Genomic DNA, 15,153 nt, shown 5'->3' with positions numbered 1-15,153 from the left:
CACAGCAGTTTACAAGTTTTCAAAATTTCCACAATAACACAAACAGCATAAAATCCAGGAAAATAATATCTTTATGACTTTAACTTTACAATCCATCTCCATAATTGTTCTTTCCTTATACTTTTGGCACATATCTTCCATTTCCCCAACACCGGTTTTATAGTATCATTTCTACAGAGAGACTAGTGATCTACCTCAGTCTTTTTTCTAGCACAAATGATCAAAATGGGTTTGCTATAGATAGTTCAGAAATTTTTCTTTCACTTTTGCAGCTCACTATTGATATCATCATGTAAATTTCAGTGGTGTCAAATTTTGAATAATTTATACCAACCGTCTTTCATATATGAGCTGTAAGGTTTGAAAAACCTTTCCACAGACTGGCTTCTGACTCCATACTTTTCAAACCTTGTTTCTCCTCCCCTCCCCATGTATTCCGGCGCCAGGCATTATAAGGACGTGTTTGGATTGTTAGCTGACCTGACCCCGTATCTTCAGGTCACCACACTGAGTGTATCAGCTGAATGGGCTCTGAGCATTCCTGGAAGCCGTGTCCAGATCAGGATCCAGCAACAATCTAACTGTTCAGTGAAGTAGGTGATCGTAAACTTCTTAAATACACCCCATTAGACCCAAACTAAATGTACCCCTACTCCCCAGTTATTTTGATTTGGGGCCTGGAATATCTGTGTAGTAGACACACACAGACACAGACACTACACCTTGGCAGCCCTGTGCTACGGGACTGTTCTCTGGCCCCATGAGGCGGTCAGTGCCATCACTCAGACTCTCAGCTCTTCCTATGGGAACATGCAGGTGCCTTCAGGGGAAAGCACCTGAGACAAATTATTTCTACAAACAGTTTTGAGTTACTCCATCTAGCATACAATAATAAAAAAAAAAAATAACCAGGCTTCTTAGAAGACAAGACAGCATGTACAAACATCTGCTAAAATGACTAATAATAGCAACAGAGCCCCAGAAACTCCAGATAGTAGAATTACAAATTTTAATAGAAATGGGGAACTAAATTTAATAGAAATAGAAAAATAAAAATTAGAAATACACACTTTACCGTACCTATTCCTACGATGTGCAAGGAGAAGAAGACAATATTAAGAATTTTGGCAGAAAGCATGTTATGCCACAAAAATCAAAAGCAAATTACAAAACTGAAAAATTCAGCCAACAAAATTAGGAACTCATGAATAGAATTAATAATAGATTAGTCACAACCGAGGAAAAATTTAGTAAACTAGAAACTAGCTTAGAAGAAAATATTCAGAATAAAGCATGGTGAGATACAGAATGGAAAAATACAAAAGGGTTGGTAAGAGACAGAGGACAGAGCAATCAGGCTTGATATTAGGAGGAGTGGAGAATATGCAAAAGAAATTTTTGAGGTGATAGGACTGAGATCTTTCCAAACAAATTACAAATGTAAAAATTCTGGAACCTACCTTAAACCTCACAAAGCCTAGGAGAATATTATGTTTTATTTATAAACATCCCAACATACCACTAAAACACTTTTCCCCTACTTGTTTTTAGCTATACTCTCTTTGATGACCTCTCCAAAAGGCAGTTTTGTAGTACCATTTTCTAAGAAAAAACAAAGATAATTCACACTTTCTTTTAGCATGGTTTGATTACATTTTAATTTTTGTTATTGAAGATTTAGAAATATTTAGTTTTTCTGGTCATATTCAGTAAAGTTTAGGATTTTTGTCAAAATTTGGGAAAACTTTTATCGCGTATGAACTGCAAAATTTCAGAGCATTACAGACTTCCTTCTACACTGACTAATCATAAATACTTTTTGAATTAATGATATATATTCACTAGTTTCATCAATGCCTGGTGATAGCAACCCGTGAGTTTTATGCTATCTTTCTTTATTGATACATCAATGATGTATCTTCCTCTTTTGTTTCAAATCAGGAAAACATTAAAATCTTATCCCTCTGTGGGCACTTGGGTAGCTTAGTTGGTTAGGCATCCAACTCTTGATTTCAGCTCAGGTCATGATCTCAGGGTTGTGAGATCGTGCCCCACCTTAGGCTCTGCACTGAGCATGGAGCCTGCTTGGGATTCTCTCTCTTGCCCTCTCCTTCTACCCCTCCACCCTACCACCTCCCCCACCCCCCCAATAAATAAATATTAACCCAGTGTGTTTCATATGGTTTCACATCTCCATTGATTAGATTTTTATAATCCACTCTTATTCAAAAGTTTTACTCAGAATTTATCTCTTCCTTTTGGTGAATTACTGCCTTTTGAATGACCTGATTTTTTGTTTTTCATTAAAATTCAGGTAATTCAGTTCTCTACATTGGAAAATTCTCATTGATTCCATTGAATGTCTTTATCACTTTTGTTCATATTCTATTGAATTTAATGTAAACTTTTCTTAGTTTTTTAATAAATTTAAACTTTCCAAAAGAAGATGCCTTTTGCATACATCCATATCAAAGCTCTATCACTCTCAGTTATTTTATTAAAATGTCTCATCTTTCAAATATAATAAAAATGCATTCACATTTTAACAAATATTCCACTCCTACCAAAAAATAAAATAAAAAGAAAGCATAGTGAATTTTTGTTTTGACAGATATTTTTGATCCTGTGTGTACAATTTGATGTGATGATGATTGAAGGAGTTTTCCACAGAGTAGCTTCCATTTCTATACAGTGGAAATTTGTTTCTCTTCCACTACACACAGCCAGATGCTGTAGGATATATTCTTATCTCTTGCTCTACATCTTCAACCATTGTTACTGAGTGAGCAGATAGTGTGCAATAGAGATATTCTTAGAAGCCATACTAACTAGCAATAACAGTATGGAAGAGCACCTGGAAATCACATATAAATTTATCTCAATAAATCCTAATTATAAGTAATTATATCCCCAACCCAACTATCCATTAACAGGATCCCAAGTAGCCTCACCCTGTAGAGGGGAAAGTGTGATTTGCAGGAAGTAAACAGGGAAAAGACATTAATTTATTCTGGTTGAAGCATCCTACTCTTGTAAATTTTATTACATGTGAACATGTAAACATAGTGTTAGGGGCCCTCTTAAGAAATCTGCTCATTTGGACACCTTCCTGAGGTGTCCACCCAGGCCCTTGGAAGGAACCTATGCAATGAAGCATTCTGAAGCTTGAGCTTTGTTAGTTTTATAGTAAATCTGCCTTGACAACTATTTATTCACTCATTTTGGGGGGTTAATTTAAAAAATTCCACTATGTAGAATTGGGCATCGGGAAGTATCAAGAGAAATCTAACACTGTGAGTAATGCCTGTATTTTTGTTACTCCTCTGCCTTCTCAATTTCCCTTCCTCCCTTTACAAAATGCTTACTTCTTACTCATTGTTCTGATGTAAAAGTCATCGTGAGCAACAAAGAAACGGTTCAAAATATTTGTATTGAGAACATGAATGACTTTAATGATGGTAGTAAGTCAGATTATTACTAATCCTTTCAATGAAGTTAAAGGAAGGACTAATGAAGTTATTAACTGATGGATCATTAAAAAGAGTTTTGATTATTGATCATATCATCTACTTATTTATGCAAACATGGTGCTTTTTTACATGTGTAAAACCAAAATTAGGAAAAGAAGCATTGCCTCGTTTTTCTTATTCTAACAATAAGTCGTTTGCATCTACAGATACATAAATCCAATGAAAAACTATGCACACACAGACATACATGAACGTTTTTGAAAAGTCTGAAATGGGCAAAAATTACTGACTGTTCTTTGTAGCATACTATTCTAGGTTATCTCTGACTTCCTTGTCTTTCAGCTCTTTTGGAACTCTGTAAATTGAAGAAGTTACATGCTAATGCAAATGATTCTTGCCCAAAGAAATGCAAATGATTGTGTCTAATGGGGATGCAATTAATTATTATTCCATGGATATGACATCTATTTGTAAATTCATTTCAATGTGTGTGTGTGTGTGTGTGTTGAATTGTACTTTGAACTCATTGTAATTACTATCTTACTGGTTCCCTCATTGGTTAATGATGTATGAAAATAAAATCTCTCATTTTATATTTGCATGAGAGTCATGATGATTTTACATTAAAAAAATTTTAGTATGTATATTATGACAAAAATATCTTACTTGTATGATTTCTACTTTGGAACTTATTGAGGTTTTATTTTTGCCTAATAAATAGCCAGTTTGGAAGTTACGCTTTTTCCATCATAATATAGTACTTTCCTCTAAGATCCAGGGTGAATAACAGGTGTTACTTCACATTTTTTCTTGAAATCCTGACTAAATAACTTCAATTTCAAGGGCTGTATGGATGGAAACATGTTTCTAAAATGCACCCGAGAACGTGTGAATGACAGTAGAGGTATATGAAGACATTCTCAGAACCATCCAATTGTCACCCTCCATTACTGTTTTGGGCTAAATGCAAAGACAGGTGACTTTTTTTAGTAGTGATCAGCAAATCCACCCACCATCTCCCTGAGTCATGATCTAATGTCCCCACAATTATGATACCTGAAGATGGCTCTTTCTGATAGCCTCTTACCAAGGAAATTTTCTGAACAGAAATGGTCCAAATCATATCTCTTATTCTGTTTTTTTTTCTCTTTTTAAACTTCTAATATTTTTTTGAGTGAAACACACGCCCAATAACCATCTCCATCCCCTCCCCCTTGCTGCCAACCCTAACCACTCAGAAAAAAGACAACAAACTCATAATTTACAAAAATCAGACTCAGAGGAGTGCTTGGTTTTGTCTGGAGCCAATTGATTATATCCACAAAGTAACCAGAAAATTCCTCGCAGTATGTCCACTCCACAGCTAGGCGGAGGAAGCAAAACTCATTCATGCTACGTACAGTAACTTAGACTCTTCGGGAGATGAAATTCTCCAGAGTCATGGTTCCTGCGGCACAGGTATATGGGATACACAGCTCTTCTGATCTGATATGGTTGGGCTGAGATGGAGAAGGAAAGAATGGATGACATTAGATCCTTTTTCTGGGAGTGGGTTTTAATATGGAGCTGGGAGAGAGCAGAGGGTATTTCGGGATTGGCAGGAAATATTTGTGCCAAATAAATATGTGCCCACCGAGGGGGGGTGCTGTATAGAGACAGCAAACAGAAAGGAAGGAAGAGTGCAGAGAGAAATGTGAGGGTGGCCACAGAGCACAATTCTCTGGGATCTCGGCCACAGCCCAGATGTCTGGAAAGTTCTCATGTCTTCTCCTTAAGTTGGGAGAATATATAGTGTCTATATTTGTCAGTGTAATATCTGCCCCAGGGCACATGCTTCTAATCTCGTTACACATGAGTTTGCCTCATCTCCCCGGGCTGCATTCTGAGTCTCTGTGAGCTCAAGGTCCAGCCCCTTAACACATTTTTCCCAACTCTGAATCTTTTCATCTGCTTCCCACCAAGTACTGGAGACTTCCAGGTGTTAATTGAAATGGCTGTGTAGGCACCAAGTTCAGGTGGAGCATGCTGATTATAATCTGGTTGGCTAAAAACTTGTTGGCAGTTTCTTTCTTAACTCCCTCATGCCAATGGAAAACAAGCCCACTGCCAAACCCCATTCAATAAGAGAACACTAATGAACTTCCAGCAATCATGCCATTTATGTCAGATCTGTTAGCTGGAGCCAAAGTTGGTTAGCTTTGATTTCTAGCCAGTTTTCATACATAGCATACATACAGGCACACACATATTTGGCATCATCTTCACTTCCCTGCTACCCATCTATTCCTGAACCCACCTTTTCACCAACCATCTAGAGATCTTTTACCTACTCCTAGAAAAGGTGAAGGTCCTAGTGTATATCCTCAGTCTTCTGATAACAGAGAGGCAGATTCTAACATTCGAAATAAAGCTACAATTTATGTGAAGTTTTAACAGCAAGAATCTGGTACCCTATATGTCTCAGTACTCAAAGTTTGGGTACGTCAATGTGAAGAGGGTGTCTTTTCACCCTTTGGCCAGGGACATGCTAGTATGAATAGAAGTTTAACAATCTGTTCTCCAAGATTAAAAAGCTCTGGTCTGTAGCATTTGTCTGTATCTGCGGTGTAAATATTCCCTCCATGGCTGATTTCAAGCTATTGACATAGGGGCACCCAACATGGAGTTATGAGAGATGCATATGCCTCTCAAAACTTGGTGTCTCTGGGTCCACTATGACTCTAAGTACCAGTCAACAAGACAAAAGAGTAACAGAATTTATGGAGTAATTGGGATCAGATTTAGGGGCGGGGGGGGGGAGGATCTGAAAATGATTCTTCACATTCATATTTCTCCTAAATTATCTTTGGTAAAGTAAGAGGATGGCCTGGTAGCATCAGATGCACAGCAGAACAAGTCTCCTGATCAAATAACAGCCATTGAGTGTCTTCTCATGAGATATACTTAAGGAAAAGAGCCAACAGAACGGGGCCAACCTGTGCCACCCATGGATATATACCCTGGAAGTAGCCCACCCTGGTTAGAACTTATGACTTGATATTCTTTATACAACAGTAAAGTGTTTTGGTGAAACTTTAGAATTTAGAAAAAAACCCATAGATTAGATAATCTATGTTGCTGATAATTTAGTTGCTGTCACCTCTGTAAGACCCAAGAACCTCTCTTTTCCCAACTCTATAGGGGTATAACAGAAGTACGCTAGATGATACATACTTTGAGGGCACCGTGTGATCCGTTTCGTATGTGTGGACCTGTAAAATCATCACACTGTCATTTCCTTTTAAAAGTAAATTATTCTGTACCACTCCCCGAAAAAAACCCAGAGATAAATATAACCCACTTATAAACATATTTTTAAAATCAAAATAATGATCAATTATTAAGTGCTCAGGTCGTTTTGCATCGGGGAACATAGTGAGGGAGTCATATGAGGATATTTATATAGGGAATCACCAGGAATCCATACGAGTGTCAGACCCGATGAGCAGCTTCATGATCTGTGAGATGATTTTCCAAAATAGCACACAAGTATCTTTACAGAATAATAGATAATACATGAAATAATAAAAGTAAAAAGAAGTCCCCAGATTTATACAGTAGCTGCATATTAAGCGTGTGCAAAATACTTTGTGTTTACATGCAGCCTGGAGTGAGAATCTAGGCGTACGTAGCGTGACCGTGGCTGAACAGCAGAACACTCTTCCGTCTTGCGCGATGGGAGGTGATGATTCTGTGCGCCTGTCCTGTGCGTCACAGGACACCTAACGTTCCTGCCCCTGCCCATACATGCTCAGAGTGCTCCCCTCTGATTATTGTGACAATCCCCGAATGTTCTCTCTACTCCTGCCAAGAGCACTGCTATCACCTAATACGTATTTTGCAGAAACGGTTCTTATGCTCGGGGTGTATTAGTCAAGTCACTTTCAGTCCTAAATGACATAAAGCTCCCTCCCTCCCCCCACCCCACTGGCTTGGATAACCCAGTAATTTGTCATTTCACCGAACAGTAGCTCCATGATGGCACAAGGGACCCAGGTTCTTGCTCCTGCCTGTCTCTCCATCCTCTGGCCTGGCTGCAGGATGGATGCACAGTCCAGGCACCTGTGCAGACATCACCCAAGGAGAAGTGTCCAGGCACCACCCAAGTGTCCAGGCACCACCCAAGGAGAAGGAAATGACTCAGAGGTGCCTCTCAGCAGGCTTTCCTCACATACCAATCCCTCTTGAGGGGAAATGGGGCAATCACGATTGGTTAAGATGGGTCAGGATGCCCCCTAGGGCAGGAGATGAAGTCACTGTAGGAGGGGCGGAAGCCTGGATAAAACGGGGAAGGAAAAGGGGGATTTGGGGTTCCGGTTAGGCAGTCCACAGTGTCTAGCATACCGAGAATCTGGCAGAGTGTGGACCGACCACCCGTGCAGGGGCAGAGATGGGAAGTGGAGATGAATACTAGTGAGAGGCTGGGACCTTGAGATCTCGGTACATTTTAGAACATACAAAGAAGAGGCCGGTGCCAAGGGATGAAGTCATAGCTCTGATGGCCCTAATATTTTGCCAGCCCTCTTTTCCCAGTGACCAGATGGGGTGCTGGCGCTCAGACTTGTGGAGGAGGGCTGTGTTTCCTGTGTACCCTCTTCTGGGCAGGGAGGTGGGCTGAATCCTTGTTGTGTCATAGGCTCCGCTCTTACCTGGATCATTCCACAGTAAGTGCTTTCAGTATTTTGAGAATCAGCGGAAGGTGGCTGTGTCCCTGTTTGGTCCTGCCATCTATCTGTTCCTTTACGCTACTTTTGGTCCACAGCCAAATTGCCAGCCATTTGTCACCCTACATCCACCCTTCCCCACCTGACTCATCTTCCTCCCTCTGGATACCAGGGGCATTAGAACTCCTACTGGGAGAGGTTGGGGGAAATTGTTACTTCAGACTTCCCCCTCTTGGAGAGAACTGATCTTGCTTAGGAAAATGCTGAAAGGGGCATGTTTGTTTATGGAGATGAGCGCGTGGCTGATAAGGGCCCAGAAATAACAGATGGAGGAACTTTATGGAATTAGAAAAGAACAAGAGTGCTGTGGGTGCAGAGCCCCAGTAACAGCAAGAATACACAAAGACAAGGTGAAGAAATGTTGAAAGGCAGTATTTCCACCAGGTTGGGGGACCACAGATGATGGGGGAAAGTCAGTCAACGGGAAGTTCACTGGAGCAGGTAGAGGAAAGAGGGTTGCCTAATAACCCTTCGTCTGAAATCATTTGCTGTGCCGTGTTGTACCCACTCCATCCACCTCTTCTTTAATTTTGAGTAAAGCTTTCCTATATACCCCCTGACGTGTGTGAGTGGCGTTTGGTGAAACCACAGGTGAAGCCTGTGGCCAGGGTTGGGTTCACATAGGGCGGAGAGAAGGAAGCAGTCGGTGGAGGTGAGCCGTGAATGAGATGCAGAGGTCAGCAGGACAGGAGACTGGAACAAGAGGTGACCATGGGAACGTTACTCCCATGGAGTTTGCAGAAATCTTGAGTAGGGCCCTGGACTTCCCACAGGATGTGGGAAGGAGGCTTAGCCAATTCTATTTGAATCCTAGAGGACCTGGTGAGCCCAACTGACTCTTAAATTACACAATCTCCACCCTTCACTCTTCTGGCCAAAAGTTGACACAAAGGATAAAGAAACCCACCAACCCTTACTGTCACTGTAGATGCACACACTATAGCTGTGACAGGCACCTCGACTCCCATGTACCAATGTGCTGTTCATCCCACCCCTAGGACTGATAATGCTAGAGACTGCCAGGCACCAGGAATACAGAGATGTGTGGGTTCTAGTGTCCTCCTTTGATTTGTCACCTTGGACCAACTGCTGTAGGGGACTACATTCCTCTCACTATCCTTATTATAAGCGGTTTGCTATTTTGTCTCCTTGTGACTGGCCGGCTGATTGGCCTTGGGAGTCGGGAAGCTTGTGTAGAGGAAGGGACATTTGAGTTGAGACCCAAAGGATGACTTGGTGTTGGCCAGGCAAAGAAAGGACAGGAGAGGACGCCGGTTTGGTGAGTAACAAACAATCTGAAAGTCGCCTCAGCTCCGCCGAGGTCTACCTCTGCAGTGACTGGATCGGACTTGAGGTGTCCTATAAAGTAAAAGAGTCTGCACAGTGATGTGGATACCAGGTCTATACACCTCCAGCTCCTTACAGAGGTTCATGTGCATGTAGGTAATTGCCCAAAACATTCTTTCTTCATCCTTCCTGCTTCCTCCACTAGGAAACTCCAGTAGTATGTGTGTGTGTGTATGTGTGTGTGTGTGTGTGTGTGTGTGTGTGCACGTGTTTATGCATGTGTGACACTTATCTTGCTTCTTTGGTGTGGAAAGAATTGAGGATGGAGTGGGGAGGATGAGTGGAAGGTGTTCTGATAATTGCACGTGCAGGAGGTTTAATGCTCTGAAACAGCTGTCTGAATAGACATGGGTGTGCTCTGAAGCCCTGTTGTCTGCGTTGGAAGCCGGGCTCTGGCAAGTTCAAGCAGTGTGGGCCGCCTCCCCTCTCTGTGGCTCTGTTGGCTGTTCCCAGGGGTGCTCCTCTGATCACATCCGTCACATAAGACGGTCGTAAGGAGGAATGAGTCCATGCGTGTGCAGCCTGTTGGCACCGTGCTCGGTGAGGACAGAGTGGCAGTGGGCACGTGCCTCCGGGTCAAAAGGCAAAGCCTCTTCCTCTGCTTCTCCTCCCACTGTACGCAGGACCTAAAGGCTGGGTGGCTTCTTGTGGAAGAGGCTGAATCAGGAGTCGCCCAGGAAAGCTCAAAAGGCCCTGAGAAACCGCAGGTTGACATCCCCCCCCCCCCATGTACGTGAGCAAGCATTGAGTCTAAAGGGAGACTCGGTTCATAGCCCTTGTCCTTCAAGGTCGTAGCTGCTCCATCTCTCAAACAGGCACACTTCGCTCTGCTGCTGGCCGTGCTCAAGGGGCCTGGGAACGTGCGATCCACTCGGTGGGTGGCGGCGATCCTACGTCCACTGGCCACTGGGTGCTATTCTGCTAGGCAGCGAGCGTGTCTTCAAGAATTTCTTAAGCCCCACGCAGGAAAAGCAGTTGATAGAATGTCTCTGTGAGGGCCGAACGTCTGGAGACGGGGGCGGGGGGGGGGGTCTATAGATGAAGTATATGGCTGTTGTCGTCCGTGGTGATTGACAGTCCCAAGAGGCTACAATTCAAAAGCAAGACAGCAGGGACCTGGGCGGGCCGCTCCGAGTTCCAGAGCCTTCCAGAGCCAAGGGGAAGGCGCAGCATCGCCTTTCACTGGTGCGATTTTCTTTCCCAGTGGCCCCGGGACAACTCCTGTCGGGGCGATTGAGGGGGGCACTTAAGGAAGGCAGCGCCCAGGTCGAGTTTCTCCATAAAACGTCCCCGGTGTAAAGTTAGCTGTACGTCTTTCAAACTAGCCACTCTGAATGACTCTGTCATTAGGAAAGAATTTAGTGGCTTTACATTTAATATAAGCTAATGGTTTCTGGAGGATTTTGAGCAGCGTATAATAAGTTTAAGCAGCCTCCTGAGAAGTTTGAATGACGTACAAGTGCTAAAGCACCTGAGAGCAGTATGTCCACCATCTCCGAGAGCAAAGCATTTATTATTTGGCTTAGTTACTCACATCTGTCTGGAAAACACGACCTCCGTCCCTTCACGTGTACGTATTGTCTTATTTCTCTCATCTTTGTGGATGACTCCTGTTCCCCATCCACAGCGTCCACCATGGTCGTGTGAGTGTCTCTATGTGTAGGGACAAGAGAGAGGTAAATCCAGAAGAGACTGATGGTCGTGGATGTACATACGGTAGAGAAAACACTTGGTATCAAATCAGACTGCTGTGCCGTAAGCCACCGTGGAAATACTGCAGTGACGATCTGAAAGGCTGTCATTTAATTTTTTTTCCCTGGTACTAAAATATTTTGGGTTCTACATCAAAGGTATAAGGACAAGCCATAATCTGATAAGTTTGTCTTTCTTTCTTTCTTTCTTTCTTTCTTTCTTTCTTTCTTTCTTTCTTTCTTTCTTTCTTTCCTTCTTCTTTCTTCTTTTTCTTCTTTCTTTCATGGCAAAATATATGCAACACAAAATTTACTACTCTAACCATTTCTAAGTGTATAGTTAGTTGAGTAGAACTAAGCACATTTATATTGTCGTGCAACCATTTCAAAAGAGTTTTCATCTTCCCAAATGAAACTCTACTCATTAAATAGCTCTTTCATTTTGATTGAAAAGCAGGTAGAGCGCGGAGACGATAGATCATAGTGACACACTGAAATGCATGGAGGGTCCTTCTGGAGGAATGTCGTTCTGGGTCATGTCCCTAGGGGAGGGTCAGCCAGCAAGGCAAGCTATTTGGGAACCCTGGCAGGAAATAATGGGAGTTCAGACTAGTGATCCCCAACCCCCATCAGGAGGGCCTGCACTGTCTATGTCCTCTTTGATTTTGCATTTCCTGCAATAACACTGTGAAGGAGGACATCTCCGTGTCCCTAGTGATGCTGGCAACTTCCTTTCTTTCCTTCAAGCTGACCCACTTGGAGGTAACTGTAGAATATATCAAGACGGTTCTCATTTATGGTTCGGTGCTGGTACTTCAACAAATCATCAAAAAATTTGGCTATTGCCAAATTGCCCCAAAGAAATTATCTGTGAGCAAAGGGAAAAGTATTTGTCACTCTTAGCATGGTGAGTTTTCTCCAAAGTAAACAGCCGTGCCCTTCCAAAAATAACCAACCTGCCATCGGGTTATATGTACTTACATTTGGTCTCAGCCATAAGAGCCAGGATTTAAGCCAGCAACACTGTGGAAAGGACATTTCATGGATGAAGCCTCTTGTTCTGCTGTCTGAAAAAGGCTTCCAGGAGAAAGGACGGAGCCTCCCAGAGAGGAGAAAGGAAACAAGTGACTGATCCCATGGCAGGGATGAGGCAAGAGGGCCGTGCCAGTGGCCCTGGCCCCACCGCTTCACCCTGCCGTAGGCCTGGGCGCCGGCTGGTTTGCGAGGGCAGCCCCCAGCCGCTGTGGGTCTGCGGGCATTGCTCTGGGGGAGGAGGGTGTGCAGCAAGGGTGGATTATTTCTGGGGAGTTAAAAACATTTAGAAATTATTTTCTGAAACATAACTCTAATGTTTCATGTTTTTATGATCTCGAATTGCCTTGGGAGCCTTTCAGGGTTAGTGAACTCCCTGAGGGCATTTAGCAGCACTATGTGTAGAAATTGTGGTTTGCTGTCAGAATGCTTACGCATCAGCAATGCCCACCACGGGCTGCTGCCCTTCCCTGGTGGCCACCAGCATTGTGAAACAGCTCTCTCTGAGGATCTGAGCACTCACACGGGTTAGTAGAGGCTTTGGGGGAAAAGGGAGGAGAAACGAGAAAGGCACCAGCATTAGCCAGCATTAAGTGGAAAGCCAGCCACCTTAGTCTACTGGTAAGGTCTTAGGAGTTCAGGTTGCCATAAGGAAAGTGTGGCTCTGAGAGTTTAGATTATCTCCTTCAAAGACGCTGGGCTTATGGATATGTCTACACGCCTGTCTCCTTGATGCCACAGACCGTGTTCTGGTAATCACCTGGTGCTGCAAAACCAGGTCAGACCCTCCAACCACATACATCTAGGAGAAGGAGCGTGTATTAGTTGTGGTCCTCTAGAGAGACAGAACCAGTAGGATATCTATCCACCTGTCTACATCTATGTGTCTATCCATATGTATGTCTGTATGTCTGTATCTATCCTCACTCCTCTCTCTCTCTCTGTATCTACCTATCCATGTGAGAGAGATTTATTATAAGGAATTGGCTTCTGGTGATTATGGGGGCTGACAAGTGAAGATCTGCGGTTGACAAGCAGGAGATCCTGGAGAGCTGATGGTATAGTTCTAGTCCAAGTCCAAAGGCCTGAGAACCAGGAGAACTGATGGTACAAATTCTAGTCCAAGTCCTAGTCCGAAGGCAGGAAGAGACTGGAGTCCCAGCTTGAAGACAGTCATGCAGAGAGTGCATTCTCTCTCCTTCAACCTTTTTATCTTATTCAGCCCTTCGGTGGATTGGATGAAGCCCACCCATGTTGGGAAGGGCAACCTGCTTACCTCAGTTTATTGACTCAAATGTTAAATTAACCTCCACCAGAAACATTCTTATAGATACACCTGGGATAATGCTTAACAAGACATCTGGGCACCCTGTGGCCCGGTTAACTTGACACATAGATCACAGAGTGCTAGTTACAAAAGGATTGTAGATGAATCATTTCAAGAAGAAATAGACATTAAGAAAGTTACAGGAAAAGGCTTTTTTTTTCAGTTTTAGCAATAATAATACTTTACATTCGTATAATAGTAGACTTTATGGACAAAGTTAAAAGAGTTTATATAAATATATAGTTTTTAAAAACCACCCTTTGAAGTCCAGTATGAATACTCCCATTTTACAGATGAAGACACTGAGGTCCAAAGAGACTGAGTAGCTTCCACGAGATTGTAAATAAAGAGAAAGAACTAGCACTAGAGCCGGGTCTTATGATGGTTAAGCGCTTCCTGTAGCAACTACTTCTTTTGAGTAGATCGCTAGAACTCATATTAAATTCAAAATGATCAAAAAGGTGGTTAAATTATAGTTTTGTTTGTCTAAAAACTCTTTTTTAAGGCTTTTTTAAAAAAATATTTTTACTACTCAATAAGCTCAGATTTCAAAATGTCTAACTCTTTCCAGAACAGTCTTTGTTAGTGTCAGATGCTCTTGACCAATTTTTGCAACGTTAAATGTATAATACATTACACGCAGTTAAGCTATTTGCCACCAGTTAGGCAAGAGCATGGAAAACTGTCATTTTACTGGAAAAGAACATTTGCAGGTTTTATGCTATTCAATAAACATGGTATCCCTTTTAAGCATTTTGTCTTGTTCAACCTGTGCTCAGCACTTGAAGAGATTAAGAGAAGTGGAGTGGAGGGCAGCTCAAGTTCTTGGGCTGTGGAAGAGACCAACATCCTGGGGCTTTTGCTGAGCTGAAGAGCCCTCGCTGTCCCGGCCAGGGAGTAAGACAATGATTCTAACATGTGAAACCCAGAGGCAAATAGATTTCCCAGAAGAATCCCAACTGTAAGATGAAGGGCCTGGAGGAGTTATAATGAAGTGTCAAGCCTGGAGGGGAGGGAAGGAGAAGGAGAACAGTGTTGAGAGTGATTGATAACAGTTGGAGGTATCCAGATGTTTTTATTACTTTAAATTTTGCTCCCAGCATTGTGTTTGCAAATAGATTAGTAATGCCAGTTATGCTTATGCTTGACCTTTAACATGTTGTATAACTCATCATGTCTACTTCTGGCCCGGACCTCCCTCTGAGGCCCAGGCCTGTGTATCCCACTGCCCACTTGACATTTCCTCTGAGATATCACAGAGCAGCTCAATTTTGACGTGTCTAAAACCAGTCAGGTTTTCCCTTGAAAGCTTAGTGCGTGGCCAGCTCATTATCCTGATGAATGGCACCACCAGCTCTCCAGAGTGCAAACAAGCAACCCGGGAGTCATCGCTGGCTCCATGCCCTCCCCACCCCACACCCACTGCATCCCCATCCCCGTCTCCACCTCTCCCATCCAGGCCATCCGGGCCTTTCCTTTGGACTACTTGTAATAATAGTCTTCTATTCCCATTCTCTGTTGCC

This window comes from Vulpes lagopus, chromosome 10, assembly GCF_018345385.1.
Source record: "Vulpes lagopus strain Blue_001 chromosome 10, ASM1834538v1, whole genome shotgun sequence".
In the NCBI taxonomy this organism is placed as follows: Eukaryota; Metazoa; Chordata; class Mammalia; order Carnivora; family Canidae; genus Vulpes; species Vulpes lagopus.
The sequence above is the reverse complement of the archived record's forward strand: the minus strand, read 5'-3'. Positions refer to the sequence as shown.